This window comes from Aotus nancymaae, unplaced genomic scaffold, assembly GCF_030222135.1.
Source record: "Aotus nancymaae isolate 86718 unplaced genomic scaffold, 86718_ANA_hifiasm-v0.15.2.pri h1tg000051l, whole genome shotgun sequence".
In the NCBI taxonomy this organism is placed as follows: Eukaryota; Metazoa; Chordata; class Mammalia; order Primates; family Aotidae; genus Aotus; species Aotus nancymaae.
The window spans coordinates 12,946,242-12,959,276 of record NW_026988465.1 but is presented as its reverse complement, the minus strand read 5'-3'; the positions used below and the strand labels follow the sequence as shown (position 1 = coordinate 12,959,276).

The following is a 13,035-nucleotide window of genomic DNA, read 5'->3' as shown; positions in this document are numbered from 1 at the left end:
ATTTGAGCACTAGGAGTTCTCATTGCTACAGGAGTGTCATTGCTTCCAGGCCCTTTCAGCAGAAGGAGCTAAGATGTGAGTGTGTGTGTGTGTGTGTGTGTGTGTGTGTGTGTGGGCACTGAGACATGCATTTTAGAGGAAGGGTTCTCTGAGAATTGAACTCAGACAGAAATGAATGGCAGAACATTTGTTAGGGAGTGCTCTAGGGATGAACTACTATGAAATGCAAGGAAAGGAAGCAGGATTGGGCATAGGGAGAAGATAGGCTGTGATGTAGTCTCCACAAAAACCTCAGCTGACCCCATGGGAGCTCTGATGCTGGATGTTCCTTCAGAATTGTTCTGAGTTGGGATGAGGGATTTAGGCTTTCATACCCCTGAGTTAATCAGTCATTGAATATGAACCTCCCCAAGAAGGATTTGTGAAGTCGGGTGAGGTGGTTCACTTCAGCTAAGGCAATTCCAAAAAGGGCTGGCAGCTGAGAGCTGTTAATTAACAATGTTTCTAGCATTTTTGGTAATAAATCCTTCAGTCCTGAAAAGACTGGGCATCAGGGATTACTCATGACACATCCATACATGTGCTTACCTCTATCAATGTCTGTCATCCATCCATCCATTCATCCATCCATCCATCCATGAATCTATCTACCTGTCAAAAAAACCAGGAGTTTATAGTGATATTTCCAATTCCAATTCAACACCACAAGGTTTGTTTTCTAATTTTACTTTTCCATATTTGTAGCTCCTCTTTTTCTCTCTCTCTCTCTCTCTCTCTTCTTTTGACAGAGTCTCACTCTGTCACTCAGGCTGGAGTGCAGTGCCATGATCTTGGCTCACTGCAACCTCCACTTCCCAGGTTCAAGCGATTCTCATGCCTCAGCCACCTGAGTAGCTGGGATTGCAGGTGTGTGCCACAGCACTTGGCTAATTTCTGTACTTTTAGTAGAGCAGGGTTTCACCATGTTGGCCAGGCTGCTTTCAAACTCCTGGTCTCAAGTGATCTGCCTACCTTGGCCTCCCAATGCGCTAGGATTACAAGCATGAGCCATGGCGCCGGGCCTGTAGCTACTGTTTCTGATAGTGAGACCTGGAACTCATTGTCAATCTAGGCTAAATCCTAAAACTCACTGAAAATAGTTTTAGAATTGCTCAGTCATTCAACTTCAAAAGACCTATTAACTAGAGTTTAATATTTGTTTAGAGTTCTTTTTGCCTTTAGTCTGAGTATATAATTGAAATACCCCCAGTGTGACTGGTTATTCATTTGAAATGCACTAGGTTTGTTTCTAGGTACTTTCCATTTTAGGACTTTCCCCTGTTGATTTTATTGTTATTATTATTTTGAAAGTATGTAAAACATTTATATGGATCAAATATCAAAATTATATAAAAAGATATACTCAGAAAAGTGATGGTACCCCCTCCTTTCTTTCATACTGTTGTAGTGAGTAACTAATATCTTTCATGCTTGGCCTTTTTGAAAAAGTAAGTATATTCACATATATATAAATTCCCTTCTTCCCTGCACAAAAAGGAGCATACTATAGGTCATTGTTTTGGGTTTTTTTTAGAAAAACTAAACAATATATCTTTGAAATCACTATCAGATCATACAGATCGCTTCATTCTCTTTTCATTTTTTATATTTATGTATTTATTTTTGAGACGTAGTCTCGCACGGTTGCCCAGGCTGGAGTGCAGTGGCACGATCTCGGCTTTCTACAACCTCTGCCTCCCAGGTTCAAGAGATTCTCCTGTCTCAACCTCCCAAGTAGCTGGGATTACAGGTGCCCACCACCACGCCTGGCTAATTTTTTGGTACTTTTAGTAGAGACAGAGTTTCATTATGTTGGCCAGGCTTGTTTTGAACTCCTGACCTCATGATCCGCCCACCTCCGCCTCCCAAAGTGCTGGGATTACAGTCATGAGCCACTGTGCCTGGCCTCATTCTCTTTTTTACAGTTGCATTATTCTCCATTGTGTGGACATACTATAGGCTGACCACTTTTCTATTCAGGCATTTAGGGCATTTCCCGTACTTTGCAATTACAGATAACCCTGCAAAGAATCACCTTGTGCATACGTACTTTTATAGTGTGGGAGTCTTCCTAGGGTTTTAAGCGATATCTTTTCCCCTTTTTCTTTTCTCTGTTCTCTTTATTGTATCTTTAGGTTATTATTCATTAATTATAGGTGGGACAACAATATCAAATGGCAATGCATGGTCTTGAACCTTCCATTCCCAATAGACAGCTTCCTGGGGAAAACTGAACTTGATTGATTACTTAGTAGCCATTCATATGCTAACAAACTGCAAATAAATAATATTTACAAATAAATATTTGTTATTATATTAATATTATTGGAATAACCTGTACAAATTTGTTATTAATGTATATCTATTATTGCATCATGGGAAGTCATTTTAGCTTAAAAGATTGCAAGTCCAGTATGGTGGAGGGGTTGAGAGAGAACATGCTGAATCCAGACTGAAGATGTGAAACCTTCTCAGATGTGTGGTCCTGAGCAAATCATTTAACCTCTCTGTGCCTCAGTTTCCTCATCTACAAAATAGAAATATCAACTCTGTGGTTTTACTATACTGTCAAGCATCTCAAAGTTAACACATCTAAAATCCGAATTTCCATGCTGGGAGCAGTGGCTCACGCCTGTAATCCCAGCACTTCAGGAGGCCAAGGCGGGAAGATTGCTTGAGTCCAGTAGTTCGAAACCAGCCTGGGCAACATAAGAAGCCCTCATCTCTACAAAAAATAAAAAAATTAGTCAGGTGTGTGTATGGTGGTGCATGCCTGTAGTCCCAGATATTGGGAGGCTCAGGTGAGAGGATTGCTCGAGTCCAGGATTTCAAGGCTGCAATAAACCAAGATTGCATCGCTGCACTCCAGTAGGCTGACAGCATTGAGACTCCACCTCTAAAAAAAAAAAATCCAATTTCTCTCTTCCTCTTCCCCATCAAAACTGCTGCTTTCTCAGTTTCCCCAAAGTAAACAGCAACTTCATCAAGTGCTCAGGCTCGAAGCCCTGGATTCATCATTGACTCCTCTCTTTCCCCCACCAAATATCTAATTGATCCATGGGTCCCAGGTTAGTACAATAATCTCCTGACTGTCCTTCCTACTTCTGCTTTTACCACCCTACAATGTATTCTCCATCAATAGCCACAGTGATACTTTTAAAAACAAATCTTTGCTCACAGCCCTCTAATGACTTCCTGCCTCACTCAGAATAAAAGCCAGAAAGCTGGCAAGGGCCCACCTGATCCAGCCCTCTGCACTCTTGGGTCTCATCTTCCACCCCTCTGGCACGTGGGTCCCTGCCCTGCAGCCACACTGGCCTCTTGCTGTTCCTGGACTGACCATACTTGCAGCTCAGGGCCTGTAGCAACAGCTGTTCCCTTTGCTCAGAAAGCCTTGTCCCTGAGCTGGGCATGGTGGCTTCTGCCTGTAATCCCCACATTCTGCAAGGCCAAGGCAGGTGGATCACCTGAGATCAGGAGTTCAAGACCAGCCTGGCCAACATGGTGAAACCTCATCTCTACTAAAAAATACAAAAATTAACTGGGCGTAGTGACAGGTGCCTGTAATCCCAGCTCCTCGGGAGGCTGAGGCAGGAGAATTGCTTGAACCTGGGAGGCAGAGGTTGCAGTGAGCCAAGATTGTGCCATTGCACTCCAGCCTGGGTGACAGAGCAAGACTCCATCCCAAAATAAATAATTAAAAATTAAAATAAATAAATTAATTAATGGTAGCCATTTTAGGCCAGGCACGGTGGCTCACGCCTGTAATCCCAGCACTTTGGAAGGCTGAGGCAGACGGATTATGAGGTCAAGAGATCGAGACCATCCTGATCAATATGGTGAAACCTCGTCTCTACTAAAAATACAAAAATTAGCTGGGCTTGGTGGCACACGCCTGTAGTCCCAGCTACTCAGGAGGCTGAAGCAGGAGAATCGCTTGAACCCAGGAGGTGGAGGTTGCAGTGAGCTGAGATTATGCCACTGCACTACAGCCTGGCGACAGAGTGAAACTCCGTCTCAAAAAAAGAAAAAAAGAAAGATAGAAAGCTTTGTCCCTAGATATTCCTACCCCCTCTCCTTCAGATCCTAACTCAAAGCCTTCTATGACTCCCCTGTTTAAAGTGGCAGCCCTCAAATCCAACATTGCCTACCTCCTTTCTGACTTTATTTTCCTCCATGGGTCTTCTCATCGTCAGGCACATGACACAACGTACTTGTCTATTTCGTACGGCCTGTCTCCTTCCTCTCCTCCTCCACCCTCTCACCCACAAGGCCTGTAAAATCCACAGGGTAGGGACTTTTGTTATGCTCACTGCTATATCCTCAGCTCTTAGAAAAGTGCTTGGCACATAGGACACCTCAATAATTAAAATGTGTCCCAGGCTCCCAAATCACCCCCAGGTTCGGGGCTTTACCAGGGGAACTCACAGGACTCAACATAGAGTCGTACCCATGGCTAAGATTTGTTACAGTGGGAGGAGGCCAGGCACAAACAGCAAGGGAAAAGACACATGTGGTGAAGTCCAGGAAAGTCAGACACAAGCTTCCAAGGATCCTTTCCCACTGGAATCACACAGGACACACTCAATTCCTCCAGCAGTAAGTTGTGACCACAGGTCTGAAGTCTTTGTTGCTTGCCAGGGAAGCTCAGTAGAGGCTTAGGACCTATGGTCTTTATTGGGGGCTGGTCATTAGACACGACTGCCCAGCACATACCCAAATTCCAGACCCCCAGAAGGAAAGCAGGTGTTTGGCCGAAACCATATTGTTTGTATAGTTTAGGCACAGTGAGTCCTTCTTATCAGTTCTGGGAACGGCGGGAACCCTCCCCAAGTCCAAATTCCTGGACACCAGCCAAGGACCAACTTTGCAAGCAGGGCTTTCTAAAGACAGCAATCTCAGGCCTGCCATGCCAACTCTGCACAGTGTGTTAAAAGAATTTGTTACTTTTTAGTTGACAAAAATGAAACATTTTAGAGAACAAGAGCAAGATAAAGTCAATTAAAGAAAATGTTTCATTTTTTGCACATTGGAATCATGGTGATAAATTTGATCTTGCTTACGCACACACAAACACTGTTTAAAGATTTTTAAAGTAGCCTGGCCTGTAAGAAGATGTGGGTAGAACCTCATACATTGCTTGGATTGTATACATTTTAGGATCTCTTTCAGAAAGAAATGGGAAGAGCAAAATCTAGATGGAATGAGTGTCTATCAGATAGAGTGCAACCTGTGACTGCCTTTATTATTTTTTATTTGAATATAAAGTTTTATTTAGAATGCAGGATTAAAGGAATGTTGATAAAGTGTTACTCACAAGTCTGTACCGAGAAGCACATAATCTTCAAAACGTATTGTTTTTCACAAGTAATTTACACATAGCAGTATTATTATTTAGTGCTAGTGGCAAAGACGACATTTTGATTCTTCAGCATTGGGGCACTTAGTAACATCAAAATGATTTATAGTCAGACAGAGGAAAGCAATTCTAAAGCAATTTCTTTGTTTTCCCTGCCAGTTCCTTTGCAGTAAGATCCATCTTCTTGCATGAGGAATCATTAAAAGAGAGAGCTTCAACAAACTTCCAGGTTTTATTCTTGAATACAGCAGAGAATGAAGAGAACGATGATCGGGAATACCATAGGCGCTACTATCAGAGATAACCCCAGTGGACACAGACTCTCCCTGTGGGGTTCCGAGCCAGACTCCTCTGATGTGGTTGGAGATGGCTCTTGCAGTGGGCATCGCCCTGGATGATTTTCCAGCCTCGATGACAGCAGCACCATGCTGCTGCACAGTTGTGAATTCTCCCTGGGGCCAGCTGTCATCTTTCAGAGCTTCAGAAACAACTACCTTGGCTTGGTTGACATCTGGGTACTGAGTCAAGAAATGATTTCCCCAGATAACAATATTCTTTACATTGTCAGCAGTCACACCACATTTAAGAGTAATTTGAGTTTTAGTTTGGTTGTAATCCAAACAAGTCAGGCAACTGAAGTTTTCCTTGAAGATGGATGGAGCCAAATTGGAGGAAGGCAGGCAGTTGGTATTGGCAGGGTTTCCCATAACAATAACCTTAATGAACTTCTTGTCATAGTTCTCCAAGGCTGCACCCGGCCATTTGAAGATTTTTACATTGTCAGTAAATCTTTTCTCTCTACACCTTTCCTTCTTGGCACAGAGCCCAAAAGAACGGCCACATCCAGGTATTTGAAGGCAACTTCTTGATTTGTTTGGATGACATCTTTCAGGAGGGGAAGGGCACAGTCTTGCTGTTCCATTCGTACGCTGTTCAGGACAAGTATGGCGGTGATATCCAATGGCACAAGAACGATAGGCTAGTCTTTACCAAAGACAGATGCATTTCTAATACTGTGTAGCAGTGGATATATGATTCGATCAGCTGCCCCAGGCACAAGGACTGGGATTGGTTCAGACATAATGGGGAACTGAGTGGCAGTTTTAGCACTTGGAAAGTGAGCCTCAGGGAGTCGGGTTCCCTCTACTGCACAACTGACTTGTGACAACCTTTAGCACAATATATTTGTATTTCTTTTTGGTTTTGCTTTTTGAATACCCAGTGCTCAGAAAAGTAGCTGGCACATACAAAAAGCTGCAAACATATTTGTACAGCAGATAAATGATACTAATATAGATGCTAAAAATGATTCCATTTCATAGGCATATGAGTAAATTCAACTTATATTAAAAAAATGTGACAGATGTGGTGATGCTGACTATAACTTGAAGACTGGTATTAGAGCTACTGTGATAAAACAGGTTAACATATTTTTATTGTATCATACTTAGGTATGTTGGAATTATAAGTAAATAGTCGGCATTGCTGCGTTTGGTGAAGCTAAAACAAGAGGGAGAAACACACATGCGTGTGCGCACACACACGCACCTGTGAAAAACATCTGTGGTTGTGTGGAATTGGGGCAGGAGAATCCCTAGTTCTCTGAATCTAGACCTGCTTAGAGCAATCTTCTTCAATGCGAGACTGTCATCATAATATTGACACCGTAGGGAAACTTCTCAGGACAAAAGTTCCTGGGAAACTTAAGGCAAAATCATTTTTCGAGTTATAAGACTAGTAAAAGAAAAGCTGGTTTACTGAAGTCTGAAATGAGACAGGTAGGAGAGATTTAAGAAAAGTATTTAGTCTTGATTTGAATAGATCTTGTGGTTTTAGAACTTTTTCCCATAAAAGCTTCTTTCTTATAAATGTTATGTATGTTTCGCCTTCTATTTTTAGAGCATTATTTGGGTGGAATATGGGACATTGCTTTAACTTGTGATGATAATTAGCATGACCTTTATAGATACATAAATGTATTTGCATATGTGCATAAACATACATGTGCATATTTTTATCTCCCATTACCGGTTAAACCTGGTTACTTTCTACTAGCTAATGTAAAATACAAAATTTATCTGTAAATTGTGGAGAGAGTGAAACAACTCACTTTAGAGGGGTGACATTAACCCATTCTCATGCAGGCAAACTCAACTCTGCTTCACACTTGTGGTCTCGTGGCTGACATGATCTTTAACGACATTTTAATGTTCAACAGTAAAAGGAAGAAGAAACAGTCTTGTGAAAGACACCAGCAATGTGATGAAACACTTACGAGTTCTGCATTTCTGTGTAAAGTCACTATCCCTCTAAAATATTACTATGGAAGTTCTCCTAGGCAAATATTGACTCAACACATAAAGGGACCTCAATCATGTTTCTAGATCTAGGATGTGAAAATGAACACTAAACAATTGTTCTGGGCTATAGCACAATGAGATATTTCTAGAGTTTTAGAGATAAGTCAGTTCTTAAGAGACCCAGATGTAATTTCTCACTGTGCATACACACTGGCAAAGTAGGTCCAGAGATTTTAAGGTATTTGCATAAGATCACATGACAAGTTCTGGGCCAGTGGAAGAACCATGCCTGCTACTCCTAGAATTCTCTCCAAGTTACCCTACTGCTTTCTTCATCCAGAGAAGGAATTCAGGCATTAAGCACCCACTATGTATATATTAATACAGCAGGCGTGTCCAACCTTTTCTCTTCCCTGGCCCACACTGGATGAATTGTTTTGGGTCACTCGTAAAATACAGCAACACTAACAATAGCTGATAAGCTGAAAAAAAAATTTCAAAAAACATCTTACAATGTTTTAAGAAAGTTTATGAATTTGTTGTTGGGCCACATTCAAAGGCATCCTTAGCAGCATGTGTGTGGCCTGTGGGCCGTGGGTTGGACAAGCTTGATATTCAATAATCTAGAAGCTTCTAAATTAAAACAGGTTCAGTCAGGAAGTCATTTTATGCCTCTTAGGCTGAAGTGGGTTAGGCTTGGCTGTAGGATGGCATTTCTTAGGTTGTACTCAAGAAACAGCCAGAAAAATATACCCTCAGTTGGTTTTGCCATGAAACCCAGTAATCTTGGAATGTCCACTGGAACTCTGGAAACTTTGGATATTAGCTCTATGAGAATCATAGCACTTTTGGGGTCTGTATTTTTCTCAGATAATACTGCTTTGTAACAAGCCTGCCTTCCTCTGGTCTGCAGACTACCCTGAGCCAGCTGGTGAGCCTAAAATATCACACCGGCCCATCCAATTCGAATTTAGGGCAGCAGTTTGAATTTAGTTGCAAGTAATACATTAAAACCTGAAGAATGTTTTTGGTGTATAGCTATATATTTTGAAAGAACTGGTGGGTTGCTTGTGCTTGGGGATTCTCAGTGACATGTGACTCCAAAAATAGAGAGAACATGGTGGCCCTCTCTCCAGGACTGACTGAGGTGACAACATAGTCACTCAGTTAGAGTTGCTGCTGAGGGGTGCCCGCTCAGACTTGTGGGAGTGCAGCTTGTCTCCTAGGTCTGCCTGCAGGCATTGTGGACACGCCTCCAACCTCTCTCGCATGCTCAGTACTCCCCCGGGGGAGCAGTGAGACACAGAATCTCTAGTCATTTTTTGCCAGCAATCTAATGGAAGGTGGCATTTAAGTTTACTGTGTTTCGCGCGTACGTCATGAGTACAAGTCCACTCTGAGCATAACCTTAGCAGCATAGCAGAAGGTATACCTACTCCTGGCTCTACCTCCAAACTGAGAAAATAAGTGTGGTTCATAAATAAACCTCTGTTTCATGTTTGGGATCAACCGCCTGTCCTCACCCTCACTCCTACCCCCACCAAATCAGGCTGGTACTTTTCCAACAAATGACTGCCATAATACGATGCTTCATTAACCCAATGTTCTTAACCCGAGGAAGCAGTACGACAGAAATCATCATAAAGAGTCTTGTTTCTTTAGGTAGCATGATGCCTAATCCGTTTTTAGGATACAGTAGGAGTGTATTCTTATTGGGTTTTCTTACCAAGACTCAAAGAAGTCAACAAAATTCTGTCATTGATGCTGCCTCTACCCACCGCCCCCCTTGCCACCCTGCATAACCAACTATTCTAATTAATTTAAGGAAATTAATGTCTACAGATGCTAGAATTAACAGTGGCCGGAATGAAGGGGAAAATCTCTGGTTAGCTCCTATTGTGTCAATCGCTGTTTTTAATTTAGCAGTAATAAAACTCATCCCCAGTTGGAGAACCGTGACCCTCACCATCTGGTACGGTAATTCACAAAACCTCTAGCTGGGACACTCCCAGCATCCAGGGGTTGAAATAGGATCACTCTGGGACTAGATCCCTTGGCCCATGCTCCAGAGACCCAGGGTCAAAAGCAAAGGAAAACACTGAACATCAGAATGATGCCATCCCCTGAGTAGCAAGTAGTTTATCTATCATGTGCTTTCCCAGACATCTGGCAGAGCATCTGTGGGGTGGATGTCCGTGGAATCATGGACCATCAAGTCTGTTATTTTCCATTTACAAAACAGAAAAGAAAAACAGAAATGACCATGTGGTATGCTTCTGTGGTCTGGATACTCATATCACAAGTACTATTTGGCATTTTATGGCTTCCAAAGAAAGATAATCTGTCACCCATTCAGTCCCACAGTGGAAAGCATTCTCATGGTGAATAAGATAAAGGGAAAGAATTTATCCTCATATATCCCATGTTAGGTTGAAGTCAATGATGAATTAACATAGTTAAAACTGACCTTGGAAGGCTTCCCCCTCATTAGCTACCACTTAACTATCTATCCACATATATTTGTTACAACAAATATATATGTTTTGGAAAACTTCTCAGTGTCTAGGTTTTATCTATCTATTTATTTATTTCGAGACAGAGTCCTGCTCTCTCGCCCAGGCTGGAGTGCAGTGGCACCGTCTTGGCTCACTGCAACCTCCAACTTCTGGGTTCAAGTGATTCTCCTGCTTCAGCCTCCCGTGTAGCTGGGATTACAGGTATGCACCAACATGCCCGCTAATTTTTGTATTTTTAGTAGAGACTGGGTTTCACCATATTGGTGAGTCTGGTCTCGAACTCCTGACCTCAAGTGATCCACCTACCTCGGCCTCCCAAAGTGCTGGGATTACAGGCATGAAGCACTGCGCCTGGCCATGCCTAGGTTTTAAATGCTTATTTAAAGATCTTTATACTTTTTCTACTTGCTAAATTTTAGTCAATTCCACCTTAGGATAAAGCCATAAATTTCGGTAATATATCAGACCAAATGAGGAAACATCTCAGTTTTAAGACAATAGTTCCAGTCTTTTACTTTCAAATAATATTTTTTAAAGGAAAATATTTTTGTGCTTCTAGATGTTTTATTATTTGTTCTTAAAAAAATCATAGTTTCATTTTCTTATAAGTTTTATCATACAAAAACAGTAAGAGCAATAGCCCAGCTTCCTGTATAACTAAAATAACACAGATTTCATATTCTTCCTTTAGACATTTCATTTTGGCATACAAACAGAATACATCTAACAATCTAAAGTAAGTTAAAATTGCTGTATTTTCCATTAATATAATTTTTTTTATTGGAATCCATGTTGGTACCTGCCTTTTAAGATAATAGCCATATTACTATTATTTTAAAGATCTCTGAGTGCTAGAGAAAACTAAGTAAGACACTTCTTTGAATAAGCTAAGTATAGCAACATCAAAACTCAACTCTTAACTCTCATTGTTGTAGTTAACAAGTCTCAGCAAAAGCTTTGGCTCTCTTGTTCCCCATGCTATATCTACGCAAGCAAGACCTTTAACCTACCAGACATTACACACCCATCTGTCTTTTCTTGGTCTTTGAGTCTGACCTTTGAAGCGAGCTTAACCTGCAGCTGTGCAGCCCTAATCCTCTGCAGGCTGACTTCATTCTTGTGCTTTACATCAGATGTTGTCTAACTGGGCTCAATGATTAGAGAAAGTGTATTGTTTATGTCTTCACTTGGTCCGAATGTTTTGGTGTGAATGTGACCCCTCTTGAGGGCTCTGAACAATTTAAAATAACCCAGTAAGATATGAATGGGAAATACAAGTGCATTGCTATTTCCAGAAAAACCTGTGCTTTATCGTCTTTTATTCTCACCTCATAATTACAAAGAAAGGCTGAATAATCCAGTACCAGTTCAACAAGTCAGTAATGCAAACACCATGGCCTACTTTCCTTTGATTATCTGCAAGGAATGATCATGTTAACAACAATGAAAATGGGTATACACGACTAATTTGGGAAGGTGAGCCCCCTTATTTTTGTATCTTTTAAGACAACTTGTCAGTGAGGGTAACTGCCACAGGCTTTGGGGTCATTGCTGATCCTGACAAAATTTAAACAGCTGCTGCAAGCACCTGTTCATCATCCCAGGCCCTCACAATGTGCTCACAATTCAGAATTGGAAAACTTTAATAAAGCAATTTGATTACTTTCAAATGATGTTTTATTGTTCATGCATGCAAATAATTTTATATGTTTCATGTCCTGTATATTTTTCTTTCCACATAGGCGAGCCTAACGACCAAAAAGAAAATATAGGAATGATAGTGTAATGTGTACTAACCTTGGAGTGTTGATGAACACCATCAACTCTTACTCTTACTTATCCTGACCTCAAGTCAGATTATTCATGCAGATGGTTGAGCAGGTTTCAAGAAAGATCCCATATGATTGAGTCCTAGAACTTCTGGCTAGCTGCATGGGGCAGTGTTGGAAGTGCATTTCTTGGAGAACATTTTCTATGTCCCTACCACTATCCCCCAGTGCAGGAGGCGAGACAGAGCACAAAGGGAAGAAGATGTGGAAGCAGCCGTGGACAACGCGAGGTTCCTCTCTGAAACTTGTCAAGGCAAAAAGAGGAAAATAAGCTTTCATCCAGGATGCTTCCAGGCACTGTTGTGCTTTCAATGGGGTAGTGGCCCAAGTGATGCTTAGAGCAGGTTAACTGACCTTAGAGTCTCTCTGGGAAATACTCTCTTGTCCCCGCTACACCTTTGCCAAGACAATGGGTGAAAGGGATTCCAGGGCACTGCAGAAGTCAAACACCACAAAGAGAAAGAATGGCTGCTTCTTTGCTGTCCTTTGTGTTATGGTTTGAATCATGGTCCCCAAAGATGTGTTAAAGTCCTAACTCCCAGACCTATGAGTGAGACCTTATTTGGAAAGTCTTTGCAGATATGATATAATCATTTTAAGATGAGTTCATGTATTAGTCCATTCTCACGCTGCTAACAAAGGCATGCCCGAGACTGACTAATTTATAAAGGAAGGAGGTTTTATGGACTCACAGTTCTGCATGGCTGGGGAAGCCTCAGGAAACTTACAATCACAGTGGAAGGGAAAGCAAACGTATCCCTCTTCACATGAGAATAGCAAGGAGAAGTGCAGAGCAAAGTGGGGGAAAGCCCCTTATAAAATCATCAGATATCACGAGAACGGCATGGAGGTAGCTGCCTGCCACGATTCAATCACCTTCCACTGGGCCCCTCCCATGACATGTGGGGATTATGGGAACTACAATTCAACATGAGATTTGGGTGGGGACACAGCCAAACCATATCAATTCACAACAGATTAGAATGTGAAAT

At 41.7% G+C, this 13,035-nt stretch overlaps 1 pseudogene; it reads right to left on the bottom strand.

The window, feature by feature from the left end:
• Positions 1 to 5,439: 5,439 nt before the first annotated feature.
• Positions 5,440 to 6,479, bottom strand: LOC105733863 (malate dehydrogenase, cytoplasmic-like; annotated as a pseudogene).
• Between the last annotated feature and the right edge of the window lie 6,556 nt (positions 6,480 to 13,035).